At 34.2% G+C, this 17,419-nt stretch overlaps 1 protein-coding gene and 1 pseudogene across 3 annotated transcripts in view; one reads left to right on the top strand and one right to left on the bottom strand.

The window, feature by feature from the left end:
• Window positions 1–17,419, bottom strand: part of LOC149788803 (enoyl-CoA hydratase domain-containing protein 3, mitochondrial-like) — a 433,692-nt gene that overhangs the window by 299,668 nt on the left and 116,605 nt on the right. The window lies entirely within an intron of this gene.
• Window positions 1–17,419, top strand: part of LOC149788805 (uncharacterized) — a 105,991-nt pseudogene that overhangs the window by 24,351 nt on the left and 64,221 nt on the right. Inside the window, exons 5-7 of the transcript XR_016424252.1 lie at window positions 5,762–6,541; window positions 10,610–10,870; window positions 16,573–17,107. The product of XR_016424252.1 is annotated as an uncharacterized LOC149788805 (transcript). The remainder of the gene's footprint in view (window positions 1–5,761; window positions 6,542–10,609; window positions 10,871–16,572; window positions 17,108–17,419) is intronic.

The following is a 17,419-nucleotide window of genomic DNA, read 5'->3' as shown; positions in this document are numbered from 1 at the left end:
GCAGCACATTGGTAGTATAGTACTTTTTCACTCTGGTGAAATTCAAGGGATTTGTTTATGGAAGACAGAAATTATATCCACTGTCTCCACCATGATAATGTCATTCTGCTATATTGGTACTTGATACAGGGAAAGGAAAAATATAACATGGTTAAGGGAATGTTGTTAGTATTGTGGCATACAAATTCCTGACTTCACAGGTGAAAGGGAAATATTTTGTTCCAGGTTGTAAATATGTGAAACATTGCTATAATAACATGAAATATAAAGTAGTAATATACATATGCATATTAACATGTATACCTTGTCTACATCAAGTACGGTATTATTTTCTAAACAGAGCTAATAGTTTTTGGTTTAAAACAAAGCAAAACAAAAGTTTACTAAGAGTATACAACATAAATGGGTTCAATTATTACTACAGTTACAATGTGCTTGCATATCTTCATTACAATTCAACTGACCACTGGAGTGGACAATGTGGTTAGAGCATACACTTCAAATGCAGGATGGTGTGGGTTTGAACCCCAGCAGAGTCATACCAAATACTTATAAAAACGGTACTAGCAACTGCCTGGCTTCGCACTCAACATTAAGAGGTTAGTGTTAGGACTGGTCGGCCTGGTGTCAGGATAATGTGACTGGGTGGGACATCATGCTACATGTCTGCGGCATGATGCCTCAGTGCTAGACATCACTATAAACTGCCACATTGCAGACATCATAGCGATAAGACTATGTTAAAAATCCAAATCACCCAAACAATTAATATTACATCACATTGTTGATTTTTGCTTTTAACTACAATTTCAAAGAAAGTTTATTACTCAATTACACCATTTACTTTGTAATTGACCTTAGTCACAATTTCATATACAGTGTAATTGTAATTGTAATTAATTATTGAATTACAGCACTGATGTTGTAATTGAACCAAAGTCTGAATCCCACAGCAGACTAAGTAAAATCATTTATGTACAAAGTTTTCTTATTAAAATATAGCTTTACTGATTGTTTTATATTAATCCATTTTTATTATCCAAACACCTGACATCAAAATTATCTTTGCTTTTTTAACTGACTTGTAATTGAGTAATTACACAAATCAGGACCTTCAGCTACAATTACAAGAACACCATACTGATGATATTCAGTAACAATTACAAACAGTGTAATTATAATTCATTACTCAATTACACCAATTACATTGTAATTGAACCCAACTCTGGTGCACAAATTTTAATGTCAGGACAACTTATTCAGGTCATCCACATATTGTTAAAAAATATACTACATTTTATTTGTATCCCATAAGTGACTGTTGATAAACAATAGCAGTACGTTTCTTTAACAGTAAGTCAAAATATAAATGTTAAATCGGTATGCAAAATTAAAACAATAACAGAGTCACCTGCGGCTAAACAGATCTTAGGACCTAGTCAGTATATCTAAATATCTGATCTGGCCTGGTTTGGCTAAATATTTTTTTCTTCTGTTTTTGTTGATATCTCACTTAAAATTAAATGGAAACAAAAACGTCCAAGAATATAAAGTGTTTGATAAGGCCAAACAACTATAAGGTTCTTGTTATTACTCAAAGTAAAAATGTACACATATGTATGAAATGACCAAAACAAATAATAAATACCATATATGGTAAAAAGTCTTTATTTATTTAGGAATTAATTTGTATTCTATAATTAGATAATAAAAGATATAGTAAGATATAATTTATTTAATAGACCAAATAGTGGTCAAGAATGTTAACTGCTAACTTGTTTATACTAATAGGACTACTGTACTACTTAGTGAAATTATTTGTTCATTTTATGGAGAAAAAGGAAATCATCAAAAAACACGTACAGAATTTCTCAATGTGATTGTATCAAAATTGGCAAAACATTATCTCCCTTTGATATGCATGCTAAGTACTTATAACAAGCATGTTATATATTTACTGGAATAGAAGGATGGTGATGATAAATGATAGTATTTGTTCAGTAAACTTCTATGATTTGATTGAGGGGAAGTGTTAAAAAAAATATTTTATTCACTAGTCCAAGAATAACAAAAAGAGCATGCAGCAAAGTAGCATGTTCCTATGTTTTGATTATAGTTGACAGTGGAATTATATCTAGAACATCTTATCTGGAACTCTAAGTTATTTTTGAAACAGTATGGACTGGAGATTGGGGAGGGTGAAAGTCTTGAAAAAGGTCATAGTTTTTTAAATTAAACCCCTAGAAGAAATAAAATGAGAGACACAAACTCTTAAATTTTCTTGAGTGAGATGTGGGTTTACCAACATTTTTCATCATATGATAGACTGTACATGTTGACCATTATAACTGGCAGAGGAAGGACATGGGAAAACTGCAATAAGAACAACCAACCCACGGGAAGCTAATGGCATGCTTTCTCACATAACCACAATGGTTGAATCTCAGATTGAAACCACATGGACAGAGATGAGATGGCAGTGATTGGTAATGGAGTACACGCTTGACCATTCAGGTACCTGGGACCATCCTTCGGTACAACAGCATAGGTTGGAATACTTGGTCCACAAAATGGATGGCTTGAAATTAGGATAAAAATGGTTATGATGTTTTAAACCTATATGCTGTGCTATTTATTGCAAATGTTGAAGGCAATTCATCAAACTGTTAATAAAATAAATAATGAGAAACATCCTTTACTTAAGAACTGTCAGACATAATGAACTTCAGCTAATTTATATCTTCTCACTACAGCACATATAATGAAGACAAACGATAAAATGTAAGAATGGAGTTATTAATATCAAAGTGTTATCGACACATACTTTGCTATCACAGATTATCATTATGTGCATGAAAATCGACAAAATGCCAGAAATAGACTTTCTTAAATATTCCTATCACTGGGTTGAATCTACATTTGAAAACCAAAAGATATTTAAAGGAAATAATGGATGAGTAGGGCTTACATTACCTGATGATTATACTGCCTGCTTCCTCAAACCAAGTAAAAGTGTTCATAGCATGCATGTACATAATGATTGATAATAGTAGTTTTACTGAGTATTATTGGGCATGACTGAACTGAATAAAAAACATGATGTCTCAAAGTTCCCAGTGGTCACACGGAGGATTCATTTAATATAGTGATATGTCCACTCACAAACATTAAATAAAGACTAATGCCAAAGGTATGAAGAAAGCCGATAAGTTTGTTTTCTTTCAATGCAATTGGGCATGAGTGTGTTGAACACATGTAACTGGAAGACATGGTAGAATGTCAATTTAATTCACAGGACAGTTAAGGTGGGTTGGGGTAAGAGGTGATAAAGTGCTGCCCATTCAGAGGTCATGACTAAAATTTATAAATGTGGGCGTACAATAAATATGAAAATACTCTAACGACTTTAAATCGGACATGTCTCTCAATAACTTCTTTTCAATAAAAACCCAACGAATTCACAGTATATTATATGAAAGGGTTGTTAAAAGGAAGTATTTAACTACGTCTTGAGCACGTGTAATTACCAAAACACATGATTTAAGATACTGCCATCGTCGCATTCAGCCTAGTCACTAAATTTCTAAAAGCATTTAGTACATGCAAAAACGTCCAAAGCAAAGACAATAACCCTGTCTTAGCTACGATGTCGTAGCCTCAACTTTATTTGTCGTGGTTGAGTAGGGGTACTAATATTAATACTGACCCTGTCTACTCAGTAACAAATATGAAAGAGAAGATAAATGAAGCCACGTCCATATAAGCTGCTGATCACTTTAATTCATAATTGAAGGGGAAAATGGGCAACTGTACTTGGAAAGTACCTATTTCAGCCATGTTGTTCTGGTACTCTTCCTTACTTGTTCAAGCTACAGAATTGAGGAAATTATCAAAAGCAGTCTGCGTCATTTTTTTAAAAGAATAGCGTTGGTAGCTACATATAGGACCAGGCGAAACCGCCCAACTAGTCGGGGTATTGGTTATTTTGTCTAATACAACAGATGGGCCTGGGGTTCCAATGAACCTGGTAATGTATTAATGCGCCAAGAGCACGAGCTGTCTGGAATGTGTAGCCGGATTTTGTGGCAGACGACAGACAGGAATGGAGAATGCAGAAGTTTTCATGCAAAAGAGGACTTTTCTTTGAAGAAGTCAGGGTAATACATGCTTGTAATGTAGACCATCGTTGGAAAATATTGCAGGAAGACATAATTTATCTCTTCAACCTTTATTATTTTAAATATTGTTTTAAGTGTCATGAGTAATGGATAGGGCTTGTTGTTTCCGTCATTCAAAGAGAAAAATATGGCCAACACCCACTCCCATTGTTCTATGTGTTAGAGAGTGAGTGGGTGTTTTCAATCACTTATTTTTTTACTGACATAAACGAGTATCTGTACTGAGCGATGATTGTTTCTCTCTGGTTTGTATCGCCACTGTGAAGTGGGTTTTATTTCGTCTAAAAATATTGACGTTAAATCCTTATTTTTCAACAGAAAAGTCTACCTTTTTGTTTCGTTTTTACCTAAAATTAATTCTTCATTCGCCAGGCATTATATCCTCGACGTAATTTTCAGTTTTTTTTTAAAACAGAAAGTAGAATCTAAATGTACTGTCATTATTTGTGCATAATTTGATAATTTTATGCATACTCGTCTGTTTGTTTGTACCAGCTACTGATTTTTTTTAAAAAAGTATCAAGGATATATAAATTTTTAAAAAAACGTAGTCATTTCGTTCATCAATTTTAGCAATTTCATTCATCAGTTTTTTGTATCTTTGATGACGTGTGTTCTCATAAATATATATGGGCTACACACAACGGGAGAGATTGCGGATACCTTAACAGCAATCAACAGCTTAAAAATTTGGTGTATGTTTAACATCTATATCCATGTCTTCTCGTTTTGACTGGAAACCTGAAGTTTGAGCCCAATTTGGGTCGGTCCTCGATACTGTTGATAATGACTGCCTTAGAGGCAAATATCAGTTGTGTATGTACATTTGCCTTTTCATACCCAACAAATATGTAAGTTGTACATAGTTATGAGGTGATGACATCGGAAATTTCCAAGCAATGGCCAAGGTGTTAAATCTACTGGTGTAAGGGCTATTTCGGTTGCATATATCAATTTATCTATATATGCACAATATGCGTATATATGGCTATATGGTGGGGATCTCAATACTTTCCAAGTTATGATGCAAGAAAACAACGTCCATTATAATAGGAGTGGGATATGTTTTTTTGGAGGGTGAGGATAGACCCTGGACTATCACCTCGTGTAGTTTGTATTGATACTTGGCCATATATCACACATGACAGTTATCAGGAGTTATTTGAAATTTATTTAAAATTACCACTACCCCTTTATTCCTGCTTTATTCAGAGCAAGGTCATGTTTATCATTTTAGGCTGAAAGGTATTGTCTATAGTTTGTTCCACATATCATAGGTAAATTTTCCTATCTGTAATTCGATACATTTTCAGGTCTTCGTGATTCAGTGTAGCTAAAAATACCTAATTCGTGTGACATGAATTAGATACTTTGTGGAACGAACTATAATAGTAATAATAATACAAACAACAGGACAATTACGATAATGGTGGTGGTGGCTAAATTTAGGACAGTAGATTATTATTTTAGGTCAGAAAGAGATATATAAATGTATATTAGTTTATTTTGCACTGTTTACCAGAAGTATATATGTCTGTATTGTGAGTATTCCGTTTACTGATTTATGTCATTTTTATCCACAGCCGGCCGTGAACCCGACTACAATGGCGTTGTGGTGACAGAAGACATGTTGCTGGTCATAGACTGGAACGTGAGGAATCTCCATCTTTACAGACTTCATGACGGCAAACTGTTTACATCACACGAAGTGGAGTCACATCCCACGGGTGTCTGTCTTATTAGCAAGACGGAAGTTGCTGTGTTTCTGGAAAACAGTAGGATTGTAATCATGTCATTGAAATCTATACATGACGTAAAACAGGTCAAGACATTAAATGTAAGGACAGGAATTTACAGATGTCATTCAGTGGCAAAATTGAATTCAGACAAACTCGTTGTCAGCGGTTGGAAAAGGGACATGTTGTACTTGTGTGTTGTAAACCTTACAGATGGACGTGTAGACTCAACTCACAAGGTCTGTAAAAGGGGCTTTGGTAGTGATAGTCACTTGGCCGTAAAAGACAACACTGTCTGCATCTCGTGTTGGACTCCTGACTTCACTACTACTCATGGTGTGTATGCATATGATATTTTTAATCCACACACACCAAAGTTTCTGTATCAACATGATGGATTTAGACCGAACTCAATAATAATTGATGGGAGGAATTTCATTTACGTGTATGACTGGAACTCGAACAGCATTCATCAGCTGACAGACAGCGGTCAGCTAGTGACCATACACACAGTGTCATCAAGTCCCTATGGAATATTCTATGATGACCAGCATGGAGTTATGTACACCACAAGCAGGTACAGTAATGTAATAACAGTGTACAGACTGGAGTATTCACATCAACCAGGTATGAATGATTTTATTTTAAATTAAATTTTACATTACACGATAACGAGAACTACATACTTTATTTATTTACAATCATGAAGGATTTCAATTCACCTTTGAAAACAAAAAGTATCAGTTATAAATGTTATATTTATAGATTTAATATAAGACAAAAATGTTTTAAAGATGTAAAATTAAAGTGGAATAAATAACTCATTTTTTATTATTTTGATTTAATAGTACGGCAACGTTAGCATCTTTGATCATTTAAAGTATAAATAAAATGTTATTTGTTAATTTAAAATTAATTACTAATATATGTGTACCCAAGTCTATTCATTCATGGTTATTTAATGTTGTCTACCCTGGTTGTTATCACAAAATATTGATATAAAAAATTAAAATCTCTATGGACTGTCATAATGGCGGCAGGCTACTTAACTGGCATTATGATCATTCTAGCGTAAAACACATTTTCCCCAGAAGGTGGCGCTTTCATTGATATCTCGTTGCACGCGACATTGAATCGGCTTTAGACGGGTTCACCATCTTGGGTTACAACATTCAAATTCTCAATAGTTTAACATAGTTTTCATAGCATTGATGTTTATGGAGCGATTCTATACTGATTTTGCAAGGAATATTTATCAAGTAACGAAACAAAATAAACTGAAAATAAACTAAATACACGCCATTTATAGATATGTGTTGTCAAATAAAGTAAATAATGCCAGTCAGGTACCTTGTTTTTCACTATTCCTAGGTATATTCCTATAGTGTTTAGTCACATGTAGAACTACTGCAGGGGACCAGTCTAACGCTAACTATACCATATTTGGATATTCTACGATACTTTGTTCATTGCGCCATATTTACTAGGATCTGTTCACGTTTCCAAAGAAGGACGAAGTGACTTTTTATAGCACACTGAAAAGACAAGGCTGTATATGTATTTAGTTCTTTGCACAGAGATAAGCAAATACTGCTGATGATTCAAAATTAAAATCTCTTTAAACTTAAAAAAATTAAACCAAACTTTGTTCCCTCTGCGTATTTTTGTTTATTTGGAAAAATTGAACTCGTCAACGGTGAATGCAGCGTTAAATAGATACTATTTCTAACAGACGGAAAACTTAATATACATGGTAAGTTGCATGGTCCTGAAGAGTATATTTTCGCATTTAAGAAATCAAAACAAAATCGTTTTGACTAAATTTGAAGTAGCAAGTAAGTCAGACATCATTATTATTATTATTATTATTGTTTGAAAACAGAAAGTAATAAATATGCATGCTAAAAGATATTATTACTTTTCATGTTGTCATGGCAATACTATTTTAAATGCAGTCACCTTGTGCAGTTTTATGCAATATATATACCGTCCCTTTTAATACCTTTTCACAATTTTTCATTAACATACAACATTTACATCCCCCGTTGATCGGGAAGCTTTATTTTTCACCGTTACCATCTTACCGTTTTAATGTCAACTATTTGTGTTTTAATATCGCTGGTCGATATGAGACTTATCATAGTTTTTAAAAGATTATACATATAACATTTTGTTTGGCGCTAAATAGCCTTACAGTGCTGATGCGCCGTTAAAGTAAAATCAAATCAATCAATCATTTTAAATGTTTAATTATGAATTTCACAAACATGTTCTAAAACCAAATTATTTTCAAAGTGTATCATTTTGGATTAGGTGTCATGTAATTAAAGAAACTATAATAAAGTCTGTATTTTATTTAATATTTAATTTTATGATTCTGAGAGTTTTGTCACATAACTTTCATACATTGGTAGACTCAGTTTTGATTGTGCATTGTTATAACAGCTGGTATATTCCAAATTGTATATCAGCCCCACAATCATTAGTCCCATAAATCAAACCCCCAAATCTGTGTTGGTAATCATAGATGATTTGTGGATTTTGTTTAGTATCATTACAGGTTTGGGGCTGATTTATTGGTCTACACGATCATGCTCTTTTTGATGTGACAGTCTATCTACTAAAAATAGCATTTCTTTCAAAGAGAATGATTTGAGCTCTTGAGAAGTAGGGGCACTGATATTAGTACTAGTTGCCACTGGGGTTTGTATAGTTGCTAACAATTTACCCAAAATTATACATGTACATTATAGTACCTTAATAGTATAGTGCATCTGTATGCAAATTGTAAGCATTGATATGAGCCCCTGTGGTATCTACATGGAAATAATTTCATAAACTTTTAATATAAATATAAGGTTTATCAATTGGAAATAAGAGTCCATAAATAGTTGGAGTGTATCCGTATATTTAAACTTTCAAGTAACAATTGAATTCTCCAGAATTTAAATATTTTTCTAGCCCATGATACAACTAAGCCTATTTGAATATGACAGTCTTCGTATCAACATACTTAACAAAAAAATGGATATTGCTGTTGGAATCATGCATAAGTGTGCATGCCTCTTTATCCTTTGATTACTTAATGTCTCACATTACATGAAGGATTTGAATAAATATTTTGTATAGGTGAGGGGTGAGTATGTGGTTTTTATCAAAATGAAGTGAGGTTTAATTTAGGAAATGAACATTTAATTTTTGTATGATGGGATAAATAAAATCTGCCCCAGCCTCCTTCAGAAAAATTGAGGAAATTTATGGCAAATTTGTTGAAGAAAATGAGATAGAAACTTTTTGAAAAAATATATTTATACAACCCAACTGCAGTACTTTCTCAGATCCGCAGCAGACATTCTTATATTTCATTTTGTGCAGGGGTGATAAGGAGGGATTATGTATTTTTGTTTGCCACAAAGAAAAGAAAATCATTTAAGGACAACATGTTTCAAGTGTAGGGTGATGCATATCTGTGACTACATTTACAACTGGTATTTTATATATTAAAGACTATAATGTATTTTTGACATATGTCACATGCTTAAGAAATACATGTACAGTTTGTAATCTCTGCAAACTGATAGTAATATTTTCTCAGAAACTTCAGGTTGATGTTAAAGCTCAAGTTTTTTTATTATCAGACAGATACTGATTTGAGATTATGTTCAAATGACTTTTCAATTAGCCAATCAGATTAATGCTTTCACATATATGGAAGTAAAAAAGTTCCTTATGAAGTGATAACTTAATTTTCTATAACAAAATTAATCGATTTGTTACTAAAAAGCAATGAAGATAAATCAAAAATGGCACACCAAGAACTTTTATTGGTGTGTGTCAGGTCTATATGTTACTAAAAACATATATGGAATAGAAATTCCAAAGTTGGCAGAAACAGGAACCTTTAGGTTGGGATCTGCAGATTTATAATTTGTGTTGGGCTTGATTTTTTAAATGAAAACACTAACCTTATTTTACAAACAAGACACTGGATATTGTAGGAATCATTAAAAGAAATTTTAATTCTCTTCATTTTGGTGTCTGAGTGATGGGTGTAATTTCTGTTTGACATGGAAAAGATCTGACTTGCTTCAGATGTACACCTAGCAAAAGACTCCTAACTCTGCATCGTAATTTTTATTTTTGGACTGAGTACTCTTTTGGCCTAAGTGGTAGTGTATCCGTCTCGGCTGTGGAAGGTCATGGGTTTGAACCCCAGATGAGACATACCAAAGACTTTCAAAATGATACTAGCAACTTAATCACTTGATGCTCATCATTAAAGAGGTTAGTGTTAGGAATGGTCTGCCTGGTGTCAGGATAATTTGACTGGGTGGGACATCATGCTATATGTCTGCAGCATACTTCCTCAGTGCTAGACATCACGACAAACTGCCACACTGCAGACATCATTGTGTTAAGACTGAAACAATTGATAAAGCTACATTAAAAGTCCAACACCCACCCACCCACTTCCTGGACTTAAAAGATAACTTGGAAATAAAAAGACAAATTTATTTTAAAAAATAGTTCTTTATATATTTTAATTTTTATTACACTTTCAGAAGTTGATGTTGCCTACTCGGGCAAATACCAAATGTACTATTATAAAACAACTTAAGCTTGTGCATTTGGACTAGTTGAACCTACTGCCACAATGTTGATAATATATATTTAACTTATCCATTATTTGCTTAGGTGTTCCAATGGAAATTTTAAACATGGATGACAGGTCCATCCAACTTTTTGAAGAGGCTCTGAAAGATGGAAAGGAGACAGTATCCAACATACGAATCATGGTTGTCGGACACATTGGTGTAGGCAAGACAACCCTGGTCAAGCGTCTTCTTGGGGAGGAGGTAAGCATTTCTGAGAGATGTAGTACAGAGGGCATAGATGTATACGTCAACTGCTGTGATGTTTCTTTATCGAACTGCGAATGGACAAGGCGAGCAAAAGGTATATGGGCATACACAATTATAAAAAATCCATATTTCTGTATTTATGCATTTACTGTGAGGTGAAATGTATTACGTTATACTGTTATCTGTCAATTTTAGTGGCAATTTTCTTTTTGTCATGCTATTTTACATAATGCATGGCTTCCAAGTGTCCAGGTTTTTTCCTTGTCCTGTATTTTGAACCTGAATATGGACATATGTTTCTTGTTAAAAATCTGTATATGTAAAAAAAAAAACAAAAAAAAAAAAAAAAAAATTCTACTTAGAACTGGCATCCAGTTCCATTCTGAGAGTAAATGTGTCATATGTATATAGGGATATAGAGGCCACCGCATCCAATCATAGTTAGGTTGTTCAAATTTGAACGCTGTTTCTACATGATTGAGACAAGGGGAGGACACAACTTGAATGGACTTATAAATATGCAATTGTCCACTGCTGGTCCCTGTTTGTACAAATACCTTCCACTCAAATAGACCTGTAATGGCACCCCTCTGGCATATAATCATACTTTTGATGTTAAACTTATAAAATATCCTTTTGGAAGGCAATTTTGCCTTCACCATTCACCATTTTGGACTTGTGTACAATGCACCTCTGTTACACTATAGGTTAGTTGCCATTACATACTAAGGGAGGCAAGTAATGAAATCCAATATATGCTTCTAGGACAAAGCACTAAAATACCTGCTTGGTCTGCCAAATTGTAGAAATCAATATAATTCTTCCTTTCCCCAAGTACAAACTATATGCAAAATTTCATAACTGTAAATGATAGAGAACTTGAATTATTGTATTTAGAAACTTGTTTTCTTCATTCAGTCACAGCAACCTTAACCTTTTTGCCCCAAATCAGTAGGGTTCTTCCTCCCCCCAAGTGTAAGATATCTATAGAGTTTAGTAACAATAGATGTTGACAACAATAGTCACTCTGTGGAAATTAAATGGGTAATGAATGGAAAGACAGATAACATGAAAGCTTAATACACTTTGCTTAATGGTGGGTACACAGATCGTTTTTGGCTATGTTGAGGTTGATCAAACATTCATTTACAGGCAAAAGTAGAAATATGGCAGACAAAAATACTAAGCATAAATTATTTGGAACAAAAATGGATTGAAATTCTAGATTTTAGTTGCACAATGGACAGATTTATTTACATATACTTTGAACAATGTGCACCCATACATTTTAACTGTAGAACAAATTTGGTTAAAAAAATCAAATTTAACAGTCTTTATTAAGTTATAAAATAATATTTTCAAATGGATAACTTCCCACCCAGTAGAGCAAGTGTCTTATAACTTTTTGTTGTCCTGGATCAGTTTTAAATATCCCACATTGTACATAATATTGTATCTGCTTAAATTACACTCATCCAGTTGTTTGAGCATCATGAAGTGATCTGTTCTTTCACAGACACCAAACATACATATGAGCAGACATGTGGACATTTTTAAGCTTTGATATTTACCTTTGACTGCATTGTATGCTAGTAACACAGTTGTTTGATGTTGCGTATATTGTATCTTTTAGTGTGCTTTTCCCTTTTGTTTGTGTAAATGTATATGTGGCTTTCATCCTGTATGCACCTTTCGGCTTTTAGTCACCCTCTGTTGCATGCTAACCTGCTTTGTAACATAGCTATATGGTGAGTGGTATCTGTATATACCATATAAGCCATTAACCAGGCAACTTCATTTCCAGAAAGACCTGGGGGTTCTGGTTAGAAGGATCGTACCAAATAATTTGTGTGAGAACATCTGTATTATTTATCATCATTCTTAGCTAGCTTAAAGACCAAGGAACATATTTCCTCTGTAATAGATTTTGTAAACACAATCATACAGGTCTTGTCTTTATACAATGGCTTTAATATTTCCATGTTTATTTATTGGTGTTTCTATGATAATATCCAACAAGGTCATGCAGTTCTGGCCCAACTGTTTAGGTGAACTAGGCAATTGCAAAAAAAACCATTGGGTCATGCCTGAGGTCATAGTTAATATTAACACCATATTGTTAATAATTATGATAATACCATTTTTAACAATAAAATGTCATGAAAGATTTACAATGTTTGGATTTAATTGCAACACAATTAAGAAGGAATAATAGGATTTAATTTTAAAATGCAAATTATTATTTAACTTTGCACTTTTACTATAACTTAGTATGTGTGCTTGTTTGACTTAAATGGAAATGCATATTAATATTTGAATGCATTTGTGGCACATTTGAACTGAATTGATATTAAACGGAATTGAAATGAATGTGTCAGGTCAGTGAACATATAATGATCTGGAAAAACTAGTGAGTTCGGAAAACTTAATTATATTCATGAATTGTTAAATTACACAATTATAGGGTTGAATCTAATCTAGCATATTAAGTCGATGAAAACATTGTTGACAAAGTCTTAAATATTCTAGCCTCTTACAAATTTCTGGAATTAATGCATACAACTTGTTGGGTTACAGAGTTGAAATGAGAATGTCAAGTCAGTGATGGTTATGTTCACAATGACTTTAATGATTTAGCTTCTTGTGATAATTCTATTCACTTTGACCTAAGTCGCCATTTGTTTGCTTCTATACTGGACATTCCAATTTTCAACTGTTCTTTACCGTATCTGTACTTATAGTGAACCACAAGTAAATTTTATATTTATCTGAAATGGTTCATATTTATAGGTTACTGCATTTGTATGGAAAAATATGAACGAGTTTTGGCATGGAATACTGCACGACCTTGGAGGTGCATTATATCGTTCCGACAAAACGAGTTCATATTTTCCCATACAAATGCAGTAACCTTTTAACTCATTCAGCCCCAGACCCGTTATCAGTATCACTGCTGCTATGCCCCAGCAGCGCTAAGCTATGTCTAGCTGCGTGTGCCCCAGGGTTTTTACCTGTTTGAAAAATTTTGTAAACATCGTGCACATGCATTCACTCTTACGTTAATTTCTCTGCTTATATCCAATTAAAATCCAAGAAAGTTTCACCATTTATTGCAAATGAATTTGTCTACACAGTGATGTATTCTTTTTCCCTATTGTCCAAGTCTTTCACGACTTATTTATACAGAATTTACAAAATTATGTGCAACGTTTATGCGCAAGAACTCGATCATCATCGCTGTCGGCATTCTCATCTTCGGACGATTCAGTCTCAGAAACTTCTATGTCCAAATCGAAATCTCACAAAAATATCCAACTGCCGAACATATCTTTCCTCAGCTTGCTCAGTATTTTCAAGATCAAACCCGAAAAACACCTCATTTTTGCTCTCATCAAAAATCACTCTTACGTCCGCCATCATTTACGATTTTTCATGACCAGAACACGTGTAGTTAAACCGCTTTCAAAACAGGAGCCCTTAGCTTTTGAACAATTCAAATTTCCGCAAATGAAAGTAAAATCATTTCTGATTGGTTTAATAGTTGTTAGTTCTTGGAATAAACCCATTTCTAACCAATCAGAGACGTTGAATCTAACACACATTCATCACGCTTGGAGACGGGATTGGCCATTGAATGCAGTAAAAACATCACGACTACAGGCGGGATCGGCCATTGAATGCAGAAACCGGATCACGCCTACAGACGGGATCCGGGGTTAAAGGGTTAATTATATGCTCATTGTTTTATTCTACCTAAGGTTCAATTATATAAACAAAATACACTACAAGAAACAACGTAAATGAATGTATGCCACATTCCAAACTAAATAAACAAGCGCATATTCATCTTTACACAAATCAATTTTATTACTGTGCACATAACTCCGCCTAGATAAATTTGAACTTAGTCATGCGCTTGACATAACTTTCGAAAGAAAATGGTGTGTCTAGTTAAAATTAAAATTTGGAGTCATATTGTGAATGAATGTGCATTGCAACAACATTTCCATTTGATCTGGAATGAATAGATTTTGGTATTCTTCTCGATTCATGGAAATTTAGTGATTAATGACTTTATTTGTATGTGACGATTCCACATGAAATACATGAGATTGAAGCTAGGGAGAAGCGTGTTGACATCTGTGTTTCTGTTTCTGTCATTGAATGTTTGAAACGTGGGAAAAATTTGAAGTCTTTCAGTTGCAATTATCAAAAAGACGCTATGGAATTTAATGCATGTTTCATTTTGAGTGCAGTTGTTGTTGTTGTCGTAGGGTTTAACGCCATTTTTCAGCACAAGATAGGCTATACATGACGGCCAGTATTAATGGTGGAGGAAGAACCCAGGAAAACCCCAGAAAGAACCACCGACCCACGAGAAGCTACTCGCAAGCTTTCTCACATACCCACATTGGCGGAATCCGAGACTCGAACCCACGCAGACAGAGGTGAGATGGCAGTGATCCGCAACGGAGAGCGCTTTAGACCACTCGGCCACTCGGGGCCCTTTTGAGTGCAGTAAGGAGGATACAATTGTACTTATCATTGAAATTATAGCACAATTTCGAAATGTGTAATCCAGATTGAAAACCTATGACATGGCTCATGTAATTCGGATTTGCAGAATTAAAAAAAATACAATTTGAGGAAACTCAGGATGTAAAACTGGAAGTATATTTTATTTTGTCATTCTTGTCACCTGCTAAAGAAGACAGTATATGACTTGTCACTTGTATGTTATTTGCAAGGACCTTATATTGCATCTGTTATATACTGTAGCTAGCCTAAATCAATAACATTGTATCAACTCGGGATGTGCCAAAGCAGATGTTATGTGGCAGTCCACGAAACATCTGTTTTAGTTCATTCAGAAACAAATTTAAACAACCACAACGTAAAGAGCCTCTTACGCAAGTGTAAATGATTTGTGTACAAATCAAAAGTGCTGGCGTCTGCGTCCATTGTTTGTTTACAATAGAAAGTATTTCTTTTATTCACGTGAATGCTATATATGTATTGTCATGCGAGTTCAGTATCGGTTAATACTGAAAGATTCTGACAATGTAAAGTTAACGGGGAAAAAATGAGCATATAATAAATATAATGTATTTAATGTCATAACATCTCGTTGGTTCAGTTTGTATTGCCATACCCTACAGCTCAGGAAAAATAATAGAGAAAACATCAAGACTATTTTATTGAAACGGTGGAGAACAAAATGTCATGTAACTTTTACTAATTAATTTAATAAATCCAGGTACATTTAAATTTATGGTCATGGATAATGAAGACATCAGGACATGTCTTTGAGCAGGGTAAATATCTCACAGAAATGGATGTGGTGTATTAAGATGTCACAGATAGTAAAGCATCTATCTAGAGTTAGTGAGGTCTTGGATTTGAGCCTTGGTCTGTGTGTGAATATTGTCCTAATTAGAAGCACATATCAAAAGTCCAACCTGAACTTTGATTTGAATAAATAGTTATAAAAAGCTACTTTCTTGCTCTTGTTTTCATAACTTATAAAACAAAAACAAAATGATTTTTGTATTATTTTCAATTCGTTTTTATTTTATTTGCCTGCCAGACTTCAAATTGACTAGATCTAAAACAGACCTTATCTGACATGGGGTATCTTTTTTGGCAAAGTCTGTAATGCTAGCTCACAGTATTTGCAGTGTCTATATGTGTATGGGATGGTAAAGTGTGCCTAATTTACTTTTTCAATTTCATTGCCAACTTCATGCTTAGTGCAATTTAAAATTCAGTATTATTTCCTGTTCCTTGTGTTTTAAGATTCCGAACAGGATTATCGATTACAGCGCCTTGCCAGAATCCTGAATGAGCAGCAATCAATGAAGGACATGGCCACTCGTGAGGAACAGGTGACAATTCCTCCTCAAGGAGAGACAACTCATATGAGCCATGAAGTGGCTGATATTGCTGATGAAGGCGAGGAATCAGAAGTATTATACATCCGTTCTGCTCAGCATGATGTTGGCCAAGATCTTTCATCTGCTAGTCAGCAAGAAGAATCCCCCCCCCCCAGCACTAGCTCAGACAGCACCCATTCAGTCAGAAACAAACATGATAGCCATGCTAAAATTGTTGCAGGAAAATGTTTATAAATTAAAAAGAGATGCCGACAAAACTTCACCACTGACAATATGGGACTTTGCAGGCCAGTTTGCCTTTTACACCACACACCAGACATTCCTGACAAGACGAGCCATATATCTCTTAGTTTCTGATGTCAGCAAACAGCTTACTGATCTTGTAGCTGATGAGTGTTACTTTGATAGTAATGGGATAATGAAGTGCAAAGTTCATGGTGAGTTCCAATGAGACTTATTTTTATTGGGAAGGGATAATGAAACCCATAGTTCACAGGGAATGGATAATGAAGTGCATAGATCACAGGGAAGGGATAATGAAGTGCATTGTTAACAGGGAAGGGATAATGAAGTGCATTGTTAACAGGGACGGGATAATGAAGTGCATAGTTCACACGGAAGGGATAATGAAGTGCATTGTTAACAGGGAAAGAATAATGAAGTGCATAGTTTGCAGGTAAGGATAATGAAGTGCATAGTTTGCAGGAAAGAAATAATGAAGTGCATAGTTTGCAAGGAAGGGATAATGA

Source organism: Sinohyriopsis cumingii, chromosome 11, assembly GCF_028554795.1.
Source record: "Sinohyriopsis cumingii isolate HCF-2022 chromosome 11, ASM2855479v2, whole genome shotgun sequence".
Classification (NCBI taxonomy): Eukaryota; Metazoa; Mollusca; class Bivalvia; order Unionida; family Unionidae; genus Sinohyriopsis; species Sinohyriopsis cumingii.
This window is presented reverse-complemented; position numbering and strand designations above follow the sequence as displayed.